Raw genomic sequence first — 16,055 nt, 5'->3', positions numbered from 1 at the left:
CAAAAAATCTATGAAAGAAAGCTGGGCCGATTATGTCTCAATAAATTCATCTACACCAATAAGTGATATATGGCAGAAAATAAGGAAAATAAAAGGCTCAAACAAAGTTAATCATATCGACACCATTACTACAGATAACTTAATTACTTCAAATAAACTAGAAATTGTAGAAATCTTAGCAGATCACTATCAATTACATTCAAGCAATGACCAATATAACTCTATTTTCTTAAAACACAAAGAAAAATCCGAATTGTCACAGATCGAAATAGAAGATATTTTATGCCCTCTCAATATGCCTATTACACTAGACGAGCTTAACGAAAGCCTAAGTAATGCTAAAAAAACTTCTCCAGGACCTGATGATATTCCAACTATATTTATTGAGAAATTACCGGAATCGGCAAAGAAAATTTTAGTCGACATGTTTAACAATATTTACACAAATAAAAAGTTCCCTTCAATATGGCGTCAAGCAATTATAATTTCATTTTTAAAAATGAATAAGCCAAAAAACTTACCATCCTCATATCGTCCAATATCGCTCACCAGTAATATATGCAAAGCAATGGAAAGAATATTAAGTAAAAGACTGAAATGGCACTTGGAAAACAGAAACCTTTTTACTCCAATACAAAGCGGATACCGTTCAGACAGATCGACAACTGATAACATTGTCGCACTAGAATCGGAAATTCATAAAGCATTTACAAAACAACAAAAAGTAATCGCAATATTTTTTGACATTAAAAAAGCTTTCGACACGACATGGACGCATTATATTCTCAAAATGATGAAAAACTGGAAAATAGATGGTAAGTTTCTCGCTTTTACCAAAAATTTTCTTCAAAACAGGTCCATACAAGTAAAAACCAATGGATTCATATCAATATCGAAATCACTCCATAATGGAATTCCTCAAGGATCGGCCTTAAGCCCAATATTATTCCTAATCGCAATTAATAATATAACAAACTACATAGAGCTTCCTGTAAAAGCTAGTATTTATGCTGATGATCTAGTAATATATGTTAAAAGTAAAAATATAGGTTTAGCTAGGCAAATTCTACAAAGAACATTAAACAGCCTGGAAAAGTGGTCGTTAGAGACTGGTTTAACATTTTCAACTGAGAAGACTAAAGTAATAATCTTTGACAAAAGAAGAGAGGAATACAACTTAAACCTGTGTCTAAATGGATACTCTCTGAAACAAGTCCGTGAAATCAAATTTTTAGGTATAGTATTTGACTCACAACTCACATGGACTTCACATATCAACAATATAATTCAATCCTGTCAACAACGAATAAATTTACTAAGAGTGTTATCCAATCATAAATGGGGTTCAGACACTAGAATTCTGCTAAAGCTATATCAAACTTTAATAAGAAGCAAGCTCGACTACGGATGCATGTGTTATGAAACAGCAAACAAAAATCAACTAAAAAAACTGGATATCATTCAAACCACATCTCTACGACTAATCTTTGGAGCCTTTAGAAGTACTCCAATAAGAAGCCTTCAAGTTCTAGCAGGAGAAATACCATTATACCTCGGAAGACAATACCTATCACTATGCTGCAATTCAAAAATTCTAAACGCAAAGGAAAATACCTTTCTCGCAAGTTTAGTATCGGAAGAACCACCGGAACAATACAGAAATTACACCACCAAGGCAATACCATTTTACGAACGCATTAAACGATTACCGTATAGCATCAATCAAAACACCTTAGCATCCATAAAAAAATATCAGACACCCCCCTGGACAGTTTCTTTACCAATAGTAGACCTCTCCTTACATAATTCTAACAAACATTCACACACCTCTGCTGAGATCAGGCTTCAATATCATACAAATTTACTCAAATACTCTTCTTACAAACTTTTCTTTACCGATGCCTCCAAAAGTTGCAACGGAATAGCTGCTGCTACTGTATCAGAAAACGTAATTTCCGCCACTAGATTATCTGATGGCTGCAGTATTTATACCGCAGAACTTCAAGGAATACTTGACGCACTAAATCATTGTAAAAATACAAATGAAAACCAAATACTAATATTATCAGATTCACTAAGTTCTTTACAGGCCATCAAACATGTTTACCCTACCCACATCAATCTATTTCTAATTAAAGACGCGTTGCATCAGCTCCAATTTTCTGGGAAAACCATCTCATTTATGTGGGTCCCATCCCATGTAGGAAAAACTGGTAATGAGTTAGCAGACAAAACAGCGTTCGAAGCGATAAACAATGTGAACATTCCGACTACAACAGGCATACCAATCTCTGACACTAAACCTTTATTCAAGAATCATGTAAACAAAATCTGGCAAGAAATATGGGATCAAACAAACACAAATCTGAAAACCATTAAACCAGACGTATCTTCAAAAAATCTTCCTATGCCACCAAAAAGAAAAGACCAAGTAATTATCAGCAGACTCCGGCTCGGACACACACGACTTACTCACAGCTACGTAATCTCCAAGGAACCGCCACCATGTGCCAAAGATGCCAAATATCTCTCACAGTTAACCATATAATAATAGAATGTCCAGAATACACTTCAGCGAAAACAATATTCAAGATACCCAACAGACTGAAAGAAGCACTGGTCACAAAATTCAATGAAGTTTTATCTTTTGTAAATCATTGTAAACTGTATAACAAATTATGATTCATTTCTTTTTTTTTTGTAAACTCTAAATAATTTCCATATTTTTGTCATTCTTATATTCTAAAAATGTATCTTTTGCTCTATCTATTTTGTATTATAAATGTACTGCTAATAACCCGAGTGGTTGATGCGGATAAATAAAAATAATAAAAAATAAAGATTAAACTCTCATGCAAAAATCAGACTGCTATTTATCACCTGTCATAATTCTTGTCATTTGACATATTCTACATGTTCCACTCATTAAAACGCCCTTTTGGTGATAAATAGCAGCCTGATTTTTGCATGAGAGTTTAATCTCTGTTCGGAGAGTTTAAGTCTGTTCTGTCGGACAAAATACATGTACCCGTTTTCGTGTTCTGACCGTTAAAATTTTTTAACCTGTTCCACAATTAAAACTTTCCCTGTTCCAGTGTTCCCATATATCAAAGTTTGTCCGACTAGACACCCTTATACTATTAACAAGTTTTCAGCTTGCTATTAATCAACTTTTTTTCATACGCGGGATCCAGACCTATTAATTTATGAATGGAGGGCGGCTATTCTCAAAACGTGGACAATTAATTTCAAAGCGAAGAATGTATGTTTGTTTATGGTATTGTTCGTAAGGCGCATAAGTCCAATTTTACAAATTTTTTTGCTTCTCATAGAGTACCTACCTAAGAATATACTCGAACTAATCTACTTCATAAAACGACCCCCAGTTCTAATTGCAAGACGCAAGAATCTTGCAGGCTTAGTCCTGTTCTTGCTCAAATCTTGCACGGTAAGTCTTGGTCTTGGTCTTGCTCAAATTAGGAGGTCTTGGTCTTGGTCTTGGTCTTGCGAAAACGCAAGAACAAGACCAAGACTGCAAGACCAAGACTGATTTTGGGCAACACTAGCTGTATGCATCTCTCAATTCCAAATTGATGCTCTTTTTCTTTTTATTAATAACTATAGCTTCCTTAAATTGTTTATCAGCGTATGAATTTTTTTAAAATATAGCATCGGTTCGCTTTTTTTAAGTTGAATCATCTTTAAACCTGCTAGTTTTACTGTCTCATTATTTTCATCTTTCAGTAAAGAAAAGTTAATTAGGGCCGTTACATAGGGCCGCATCTTAATTGACGTTTAATTTCTCTCTCAATTTGAGAATGAGCAGGATCTCTCTCGTTTTGGGTGTGCCCTTTTAGCAAATATTTATGCGTTACTGAGTTAAGATTTTCAATTGTTTTTACTGTGTATAGATACGTACAGATCATAAATTTATTTTTTTTGCAGGCCTACACAATTATTATCAGAATAGAACACAACGTCCAAATTGTTGACTGTTTCTGAAACTTTCTTAAGGTACTTGTAAACACATGTACCGATTGCATTCACAACTCTATGGGCGTTTGGCTCATCCCAAACATAGCTTTCAACACAGTTATTCTGAATGTTTTTTATGGTTAAATTAAAAATATTCAATGTCGATTTATAGTAGCAGACAGATCTCCCTTTTGGGGCATTTGAACACTGCTGCAAGTCATACACTGCGACCAGAATTGTATTGTCTTTTTTATCATTTTCTTTCTCTGTATGTGAGAGAACTTCATGACATCCGCAATTATCTTTCATTGCTGAAATGTTGCTGTCTCTATTTTTCTTCTTTAAGGCCGTCTCAATAGGCCGGTTATTAATTGCTAAAGTATTTTTAAAAAATAGTTTACACACTCTAGTCTTTACACCAGCAACAGTTAAAAAGAAAGCGTTGTTATTGTCACGAGAAAGTGCAACGTTCCCATTGGCATCCATTTTAACGTAACGATCTGCTTCAACACTGTTTGCGATAAATGACCACTGTTTTCGATGTTTCCTAAATCACAGTATTCTTTAAATAATTGCAAACGTCGCTCCTCTGTGATATTTGACCGACATTTGAAAGCACAACTTTCTCTGTAAGGTGGTTTCAATGTACATTCTGGAATGGATTTCTTTGCCTTTAGTGTTTGATAAGATTTTCAACAATTTCTCAGTTTCTTTACTACATTTTTTTACCAATTATCTTCCTGTCTTCGTCTTTTCTTTCCTATTTTATTTTGACTACAATCTGGAGAGGTTTTAACTTCTGTTGAGAGGTGCTTATATTTTCCTTATCAGACGGTTTACTTTGTATTGGTATAAGGTTATTAAGTATCATTTCATGAACTTCCCTAGGTAGCTGATTCACACTTTCACATAAAATATTGTCTTGATTTCTTGTGCTAATAGGTAAATCTTATTCGTCAGAACATGAATTTCTTTGATTACGATGTCATAGTTCTAAATCTTCATAGTCTGAGTCTTTTACGGAGTGGTCGCCATCTGTAAAGAAAATTATGGTTAGAATATTACCAGAATTAGGTAAAAAAATGAAATGCTTTTGATTACATTGAAATGAACATTAATTGAATATATAAAATTACCTTCACTGAAAGAGCTTGATGAGCTGGCTGACGAGTCACTAGACGAACTACTGCTAGTCGAATCACAACGATACGATTCGGAACTGTTAAGTCAACTTTTTCTTCTGTTAACAATGAGTCCTCTATGTTTGAAGTTCCATTCTGTATCTGGCATACCCTACCTAACACAGATATTTAAATTTTACTCAAGTTATCGGTCAATCGTAGCCAGAATCGGCGATGAATGACAACAAAACCTATCGTCTAATGGGTGCCTAAATACTTCGTAGATAACTAAAACTTACATACCTGTCCTAGTCATTAGAACGGGAATGGTCGATTTCTCGGTTGCCATTGCAAGTTCAAGGATCCTCGTAGATCGCGATTCCATCTGAAAAAATAAGTACTTACTAGTTATTTATTTTAGTATGAACAATGTAATATTCAAAAATATTCCCCATAAAAATATTGTTTTTTTCTGGAATAACGAAACATCAGAATGTAACTTGAACTTGTTTTTTGTACTGGGAAAACTTTTATCATATACAACGTGGTATCCTTAGATAGCACAAAGCAAAGTTTATATATTTTCAGCAACAGTGTGACCCGAAGGTATATACCAATTCACACTCCACGGACATTTTTCAACGACACTGTTTTAAAATAAACATATCACACTATAGAATAAAAAAATATTATTGAATGAATACATACCTTTGCAATCACAATGTAATATCGTCGTGATATCACGTTTTTGTGGAAAAACTAGTGCACCTTCCTCTTCGCTTGCGGAGTGACAACTGTCTTGTCTCGTTTTTGAAGCAAAGCACTTTGAAGAAAGAGATAACGTGACATCGCAATGTAGCACCATTCCGCTGTTTCTTTTCCTCATACATTTGCTATTACTCACTGAATAGATACCGCGTTTTTGGAGAAAATAAAGTTCGACACGGCGGTTTTAATTATCAAATAAAAAAAATATTGAGTTTTTGGACTTGTCACGTTATTGAAGCAAAGAGGCGATATGTACCTTTGCGTTTTGTATAACGACATGTAATTTTTCTTCTTTCTTTTTCCCCTTCCTTATATCCTTTTAGGTGTCGGATTTGGGCTTAGTTTAGCTACATCCATATCTTCCATTCTTTTCTGTCTTGTGCTATTTTGTTTTCATTTCTTCAATAGTTTTCTGTTTAATCTTTACGCATCTACTATTATATGTATCCATTTTTTCCTTGGTCTGCATTTTTTCTGTTTTATTGGATTTCATTCTCATTAGATGTCCATACCAGTTTAATTGTCTCTTTATTATTTTGTTCATTATTGGTTCTTTTTGTTTATCCCTCTTATTGCCTTATTTCTTATTGTGTTCCATGTGATCTTTCAGGCTATAGCTCGTAGTTGTATCATCTCCATTGCATTTATCCTACTACTCATGCGCGGTTCTAAGGATTTTGCCGCCCTGGGCAAGATCGGTGACCGCCGCCCCTTCATTACTTGGTAGACTCTTGGTACACAAAAATTGGGTGTCATCTATCATTTGCCGCCCCTAAAAATTTGCCCACCAGTTCGCACACCCCTCGTGCCGGGCCTGATTATGCTTTTTCTGCAAAGTCATCGTCAAAATGGTTACTGATGTATACCTGAATGGGTTGAAATAACAGTCAAAGGATCGTAGAGGGTTGCGTTAAACAACCCAAAAGCATGCAGCCTAGGAATAAAGGCATTAACAGCCATCTGAGTAGGAATACGGCCTTAAAAATTATCAAAAGACAGAGGTCGATATGGCTATAAGCAGAAGGTTTTCATCTGCCTTGGAGATGGTCCATGTCTCCGATCCATATGTCAACACTGTTTGTATAAGGGTTTTGTATATGGTTATTTTTGTTTTTTGGCTTAAGTTTCTGCTTCTCATATGTCTACACCGAGAGAAAAAATTCTTGACATTAAGAAACTTTATTAATATTTAAGAAAGATCGACTTGGCATATTGCCTAAGAAATATATCTTTGTATGTAAGATATAATTTTCTAAAATATTTCAAATAAATTCTACTATAGCCAAAGAAATATATCTTAAACATGATTGAACTATCACTTTCTGGCAAACTTCAAACCCATTTATCAGAAAGAAATACACTTGATGTTAATTAATTTTATTAGACATAAAGATATATTTTCTACACATTACAAAACCATTATTTCTGAGCAATAATATTTCTTAGTAAGGAATATTATTATTTTACTATTAATAATTAATGTATTTAATGTTAAGAAATATATTTCGCAGAGATAAACGTATATTTAGAGTTAAGTTAATATTCCTTGAAAATAACGTGATATTACATACGGCGAAATAAATCATTGTGTTAAGGTAAAATCATTATTTATTAATAAAACAAGATATAAAACGTTATTATTACTTACAAATATTTTCTCCACTTTTAAACCACTGGCTTTTACACAACAATAAAAGGATGGAGAGACAAATCCAACTTCCTCAAATTTTCCTTCTTTTGTTAATAGCACTTTGTATATCAGCAATTCATTAAAACAAAATCGTTATGTAGAAAGAGTAAACTTACTTTAATAAAAAAAAATTTATAAAGATATAGCTATTTATTTAGACAAATTTAGGAAATACAAAAAAAAAAACAAATACACGGCCCCACATAAGAACTATTAATACTAATAATAATCAATCATATTTAGTTTAAACATGGCATTATTTAACCTACACATCTTTGTTTATTTTTTTCTTTTTGTTAATGAATTATTAATTATTTATCTGTATAATATTAAGTCACACAATAAACATTGTTTAGCTAAAACAAGAGGGAAAATACAACCAATGTAAAACATTGAAGCAGACATAATAATATGTAATTTCCTTAATTTTTATAATCTAAAAGAGAGAGCATACCTAATCATTAAGAAATTTTATTACGGGAAAGTATTATTAGTTTACATCTAAGTCATTTAATACATATCAACTAATTCACGGTTTTCGACAATAACATTTCTTAACCATAAACATATATTTCTTTTAGACTAACTGATTTCTTTATCTCAAATAAATTAACAGAAAACATCATCAGCGTTGCAGCCGCCATGTTTGATATAGCGTTGTATTGTATATTTGTATAGAAGATGATATATTCAAGAAACCTATTATAGTTGATACATAAGTATACACATTTTTAAAAAGGTACATACTACATGTATGAAGTTATACCATTTCTGGAAGGCCCCGTAGTTGTTTAATAACTCCTTTATTAATATTTTTCTGAAGCTATATATTATATCATTCTGTCCCAGCTTTAAATTGTGGCATATTTCCCAGTTAGAATAATAAGCTCCTTTATTTCAGAGTCGTCCATCATTATACCTAAAAAGCATATAAAGATACTATTATGTTTCTTTTTTAACCATTCGGATACGCAACAATATTATTATTACATCTTAAATTACTCAATTTACTTTTATTTAATACCTATATATGTACGTACCTTCAAAACATCCGTTAATTTTTAAAGAACACCAATAAATTCAAAATCCATCTATATGAACATGAACATATCACGCCATCTTGACAAACACTGACGACTAAATCATAAATAGTTAATTTGCGCAATTCTTTTGTGGAAGAAAATCTATTTGCAAGTAAAATTTCGGCATTAATGACAAAGTTTTTATTTTATAACCACAGTTACTACAGAGGGTATTTCTGAAGAATTATTTCTTGTGGTTTAAAATATTTATTTGATTGCAAGAAAATTTCTTGTTCACAAATATAAATATGGATTAACTTAACATTATATTTCTTATACTGCAAAATATTTGTAGTTTTCAATTTAAGAAATAAAAACTTAAGGATAAGAAAATTAAATTTAACCATTAATGCGTTTCTTAGTATTGAAGAAATTATCTGTAAGAAATTATTGAGTTGTGTTTAAAAAACTCGTTTCTTTATATGTGAACCGGTATGCAGTGGCGCACCCAGAATTTTCCTCTAGGTGGGGTTGGCTTGGGCGGGGTTCGGACAAATAATCCCCGCAAACTATCCCTGGGCAAAAAATTCCTTAGACAAAAAATCCCCGTACAAATAATCCCGGGCAAAAAATCCCCACAAAAAATCCCGGACAAATAAACCCCACAAATTTTTTCGACAAAATATCCCCACAAAAAATCCCCATCAAATATTTGCTACCGAATAGTTCTCTAAAAGTTTTCCTGTGAGCGCAATCGACTCAAATGTTTTTCAGCCTCAGTGCATAAGAGTTATAGCAATGGCCATGAAACCGCTGTTAAGCACAACAATAATGATTAGTAATTAAGATTAAGCATGAATTATTGTAATTTCGATTACCAAATTTCGAATTCTAATTACATGCCGAAAACTTCAAATTTTACATGACAAACGAGTGTGAGTTTTTTCAAAAATCGTAGACGATATGAGGAATGAGCTAAGGCTGTGGGAATCATGTTGTAATTATTCACTTAAACCTTTTGCTCACTCCGCCTTGAATAACTAAGTTCAAAACATTGCCTATTATCTGTGCGCATCCACGAAAAATTTTTGCGCTATTAAGAAGTTTAGCTTTGTTATGAAAACGCAGAACACAGGTTTTTGACATAGCTTTTGAAGCAGGTTTCTGAAATGTTGCTTGCAGTGAATTGAAACTGATGATTAAATATTTTTATATATATTACTAAAAAGATTACTACCATACGCGGAAGAAATAGTTGGTGACTACCAGTGTGATTTCAGGCCCGGAAGATCGATTGTTGATCAAATATTTACTATTAGACAAATGCTTGAAAGGATTGGGAGTATAATCAAGACGTGCATCAGATCTTTATGATGCAATTAATCATCCTACACTATGGAATACAATGCTCGAGCTGGACGTACCCAAGAAACTAACTGCGGTAACGCAAATGTGTGTAAGTAACTTCTTTGCACAAGTTAGAAGAGGTGAGGAAATATCAAATGCTTTCTGCGTAAATTTTGTACTGAGACAGGGGGTTGTTTAACCTGGCCTTAGAATATTCCATGCGAAAAAACCAGATATAGCTGCTCGGGGAGAGGCCAGATGGGAGAAAGTCTGTAGGACGGCCTAGAAAAAGGTGGAAATATGCAATCAAAGAAGATCTGGAGAAAATGGGGGTGAGACAATGGGAATAGTGGCACAGGACCGACACAGGGAAGGTAATATTAAACCACTCGCAAAGACACTCGAAGAACTCTTCTAGTTCTTCTTCGAGTTAGATAACGCTTTTGATGATGATAATAGCTAATTATTTTTGACGTTAAATTTACAAAAAGTAACAGGTTTTTTGCATTACAATCAAGATTATCGTTTTCAGGACCAGCAGTTCTCATAACGAATAGGCAATGTTTTGAACATAGTAATTCAAAGCAGAGTGAATAAAATATTTAAGCGAATAATTACATGATTCCCACAGCCTTAGCGCATTCCCCATATTTTCCACAATTTTTGAAAAAACTCACACTCGTTTGTCATGTAAAATTTGAAGTTTTCGGTATGGCATGGAATTGAAATTCGAAATTTGGTAATCGAAATTACAATTCATGCTTAATCTTAATTGCTAATCATTATTTTCGTTTCGGTTTCATGGCGATTGCTATAGCTCTGACGCACTGAGGCTGAAAAACATTTTAGTCGATTGCATTCACGGGAAAATTTTTAAAGAACTATTCGGCAGCAAATATTTCTTGGGGATTTTTTTGTGGGAATATTTTGTCCAAAAAAATTTGTGGGTATTATTTTTGTCCAGGATTTTTTGTCCGGGGATTATTTGTTAGGGGATTTTTGGCTGGGGATTTTTGTCCAGGGATAATTAGTGGACATTTTTTGTCCGGGATTATTTGTCCTAGCATCGCTTTGGCACTGAAATTTTTTTGTATTGTTTCTGAAAGACAAGTTACATTTTCCTATTATTTATAATTTTTATATGCCCTGAGAGGGGTTTTAATCCCCAAAACCCCCCCTGGGTGCGCCACTGCCGGTATGTTTAAGTTAATAGGATATGTTAACTTTTAAGAAATATTGCTCAAAGAAATCGGTGTTTTAGGAGAAAAGAAATTGTTCTCTCGGTGCATGCACGCCATCTTATCTTGCCAAACACTGAGATTAAATCACACATATAGTGAATAATGGTTACTGCGCAATTCTTTTCTGGAAGAAAATCTCTTTGCATTAATGATAAAGTTTTTATTTAATAACCACAGTTACTACAGAGGGTAGTTCTGAAGAATTATTTCTTGTGGTCTAAAATATTTATTTGATTGCAAGAAAATTTCTTGTTTACAAATATAAATATGGATTAACTTAACATAAATTTCTTATACTGCAAAATATGTGTAGTTTTCAATTTAAGAAACAAAAACTTTAGGATAAGAAAATTAAAATGTAACCATTAATGCATTTCTTAGTATTGAAGAAATTATCTGTATTATTGAGTTGTGTTTAAAAAACTAGTTTCTTTATATGTGAAGCGGTATGTTTAAGTTAATATGATATGGTAACTTTAGAAAGATAGCTCAAAGAAATCAGTGTTTTAGGAGAAAAGAAATTGTTCTCTCGGTGTACTCATTCCCAAAATAGCATTTGTTCGCTAGGATTATCCTTCGCTTGATTTCTTCCGTCATGACGTTCTCATAGGGATGTAAGGTTTAGTGATGCGCAACGTATAGCCTCTCCTATCCAAATGTCAACCTCACCTGCCCGTGTAATGGTCTTGATACTGACCTTTCGGTGCATCCTGTCAGATAACAAACGAGGCTCTGACGTCCGAGCGATTGCCGGTATAAGCAATCCCCCCACTTACTGGCCAACGGCTCCGGGCGGTTGAGCTGATAAGTGGAATGGCACCTTTATGTCCTGAGATTGATAAATCGGTCTCGAAGGCGGATGAACCTATTAACAACGTAACGGTCAACGGCATAAAAATGCAGAAGGCAACGGGGAACCACTGCATTAAAGACTCACAAAGAGTACCTCTAGTACAATTAGCATGACTACGACAAATCATAGAAACGATATTACTGATCATGGAACTCGGATACCAAGATCCGGCAGAGAAGGACAATCACAAGACGGCAAGGCCTTCTCGGTCGCCAGCAGAAGAAATCATTGCCAATATAGTGTAAAGATAAACCTCACGATCTGAACATGGAACGTCAAAACATTATACGAGGCAGGTAAGACTCATAATGCAATCAAGGAGATGGATAGACTATCAGTAGACATAATGGGAATAAGTGAAATGAGATGGACGAACTCTGGGCAATGTAAAATTAATGATCATCACATATATTATCCAGGTAACCCTAATGGAAGGCACGAAAATGGGGTAGGTATAATCTTAAATCAAGAAACTGCCAGACATATTAAAAATTTTGTACCTATATCGGAAAGAATACTCCTACTTCAACTTAATACCTACCCAATTACAACTAACATTATCCAGGTATATGCTCCTACAGCTGACAAACCGGACGAGATAATTGAAGCATTTTATAATGAACTATCTAACACCTTAAAATGCCTCCACAAAAAGGATTTAACTTTGATTATGGGTGATCTAAATGCCAAGATTGGTAGGGGACAATCGGGAGAATTCATAGGGAAATTTGGACTTGGAGAAAGAAATGAGCGGGGAGACCGACTGAGTGAATTTGTGGTAGAAGAGTTTGTGATTACTAACACTTACTTCAAACTCCCTTACAGAAGATTATTACAGAAGATATACATGGAAATCACCTCAAGAAACTCCAGGCCGCATAGTGAAAAATCAAATAGATTACATTATGATTAATAAAAGATTCCGTAACAGCATAACATCAGTCAAGACATACCCAGGAGCTGATATCAAGTCAGATCATAACCCACTGATTGGCAAACTTAAGCTCAGGCTAAAGAAGGTTAGACGTAGTGTCAATCCAAAATTCGACATCAGGCTATTAAAATACCAAAACACAGTCAGGAGCGTCATTTGAAATTTTGTTTGGGGGGGCAAGCACTATATATACAATACATTATATATGATGTTATGATGAATATTGATGTATTTTTTGTAAATTTCAGTCATTTTTTAGGGCCAGGGGGGGCAAATGCCCCCATTGGACGCCCAAATGACGCCCCTGAACACAGTACAGAGTGTAAAACAGTATATACAGAACAACTTGAATACCGTTATTCAATAGGGTGTAATGGACCAGGAGATAGAAAAGTTGCATACAGTTTCTCAAGACATACGTGAGAAATTCCTCAAACCACCAAAAATAAAGAAGAAATCGTGGATGACAAACGAGATTTTAGATATGATGGAAGAGAGGTGAAAGTCCAAAGATCAGAACATGTCATTATACAAAAGAATAGATAAAGAGCATAGATAAAATTGCAACATAAACACGACCCAATACGATTCAATATGCATAAAGAAGCTACAGGCTTATACAAATCTAGAAGAGTTGGGTGTTTGGCTGATCACCAAGGCAAACCACTGTTAAGTGTGGAAGAAAAACTGGACACGTGGAAGAAATATGTGGAAGTAACTTTTGCAAATGAAAGGCAGAATACCATTGAAGACACTGAATGCCAAACATGACCCCGATTACCATTGAAGAAGTCACGTCAGCCATTAAAACAACTAAAGATGGTAAAGCTGTAGGGCCTGACCAGTTTTATGTAGAATTCCTAAAACTTATGGATGAACAAGGAATAAAATGGATAACAAATGTATTCAACAAAATATACGTAACCGGAAAAATACCCCAAAACTGGTTAAAGTCGACCTTCGTTACTTTACCCAAAAAAGTAAATGCCAAAACATGTGAAGACTACAGAACAATTAGCCTAATGAGCCACTTACTTAAAACTTTTCTGAAAGTGATACACGGCAGAATATAAAAAATGCGAAGAACAGGTATCATGGACGCAGTTTGGATTCCGCGATGCCTTAGGCACCCGAGAGGCTCTGAACGCTGTCCAAGTGCTTATGCAAAGATGCAGGGATGTTGACTGTGACGTGTATATTTGTTTGATCGACTACAAAAAGGCATTTGATAGAGTAAAACATGATACATAAACATCTTGAAAGAAGAGTGAGTAGATGACAGAGACTTAAGAAACATATATAATTTGTATTACAACCAAACTGCCAATATTAAAGTGGTTGACCAATTGACAGGGGCAGTCTCCATAGATAGAGGAGTGAGGCAAGGATGCATCCTGTCCCCAGTGTTGTTTAATATATTCTCTGAATGTACCTTCGAGCAAGCGCTGGGAGAACTACAGGAAGGCGTATTAGTCAATGGAGTGCGTCTGAACAACATTAGATATGCCGACGACGCTGTAGTTTTTGCAGACAGATAAGTAGAGAATACGGACTTGATCTCAATACGAAAAAAACAAAGTACATGGTAGTCAGTAAGCGCGAAATATTAAATACACAGATTTTGGTTAACCAACAACTAATTGACAGGATCGACAGCTACACATACCTTGGTACCAACATAAACAGCCAGTGGGACCACTCAAGTGAAATAAAACAACGCATAGGAAAAGCGAGATCAGCGTTCATAATGATGAAATCTCTTTTTAGAAGCCACGATTTACCACTTGCTACCAAAATCTCTATCATCAGATGCTATGTATTTTCTACGTTATTATACGGAGTAGAGGCCTGGACACTTTCCGAGACTTCTTTGAGAAAACTCAAGGCATTCGAGATGTGGTGTTACAGGCGAATTTTAAGAATTTCGTGGGTGGATCGTGTGACTAATGTTGAGGTTCTACGTAGAATAGGCAAGGAATGCGAGATTATTAACACAATCAAAGAGCGCAAACTAGAATATCTTGGCCATGTTATGAGGAATGAACAGAGATATGGCTTGTTGCAACTCATTCTTCAAGGCAAGGTATTTGGAAAGAGAGGACAAGGGAGAAGAAGAATATCTTCAAAAGAAGGGGCTTCAAAACCTGAGAAAGTGGTTTAATACATCGACAACCGGACTATTCAGAATAGCAGCAAGCAAAGTTAGGATAGCCATGCTGATCGCCAGCATTCGGAACATATAGGCACCTTAAGAAGAAGAATATGACGTTCTCCTTGGTGATCAGGGAGCCTAAGTATGTGAATTTGTCCACCACTTCAAACGTAGAGTTATCAACAGTGAATTGGTGACCGATGTTTCTGGCTCTATTGTTGGGTGTTGATGCTATCATCTTAGTTTTCTCTTCGTTTATTTTCAGGCCCATATTTTTTGAGGCATTTGAGAAGCTGGTATACATTTCTTCTAGTTTACGTGTTGTGCTGGCAACTAGGTCCACGTCATCTGCATATGCCAAAATTTGGGATGATTTATTAAAAATATTTTCTCTGTTGTCTATTCGGGCATCTCTGACTGCCTTTTCCAGAGCTATGTTGAAGAGGAGACACGCAAGAGGAGACATACTGGTTCATCTGTTATCCGTCAATCTGGAAATATGTCCCGCCCCCGCCCAAGCTCATCAACTGCACCTGTGACTCCTGTTCTTCTTTTTATTTCTTGGTTTGGTACTTTATCTCTGATGGTAATACCTCCTTCTTTTTTGGGTGCCGTCTTCTTAGCGAAGGTTGGCGATGACTTCTGCAAAGTCTTTTCTATTTTGGGCTTTTCTTATTAGACTTTGAAAGTCTAATCCTGTAATACTGGCAATCCTGGTAATACCTAATAATCATCTTTCCTGTGTTTGACCCTAAGGGATCTAGGCGAAATTATTTTTTGAAAATTTGTATAGAAATACCATCAGAACATCAGAAATGAGAACGTTGAGGTTAATAACTGGGAAAACACTGAGAGACAAAATCCAAACGACAGAATAAGAGATCTCTGTAACATACAAAACATAGTACGGTGGGGAAGACAGAGAAGACGAGAGTGAAATCAGCATCTGACG

This window comes from Diabrotica virgifera, chromosome 10, assembly GCF_917563875.1.
Source record: "Diabrotica virgifera virgifera chromosome 10, PGI_DIABVI_V3a".
NCBI classification, from domain to species: domain Eukaryota; kingdom Metazoa; phylum Arthropoda; class Insecta; order Coleoptera; family Chrysomelidae; genus Diabrotica; species Diabrotica virgifera.
Note: the sequence above shows the minus strand (reverse complement) of the source record.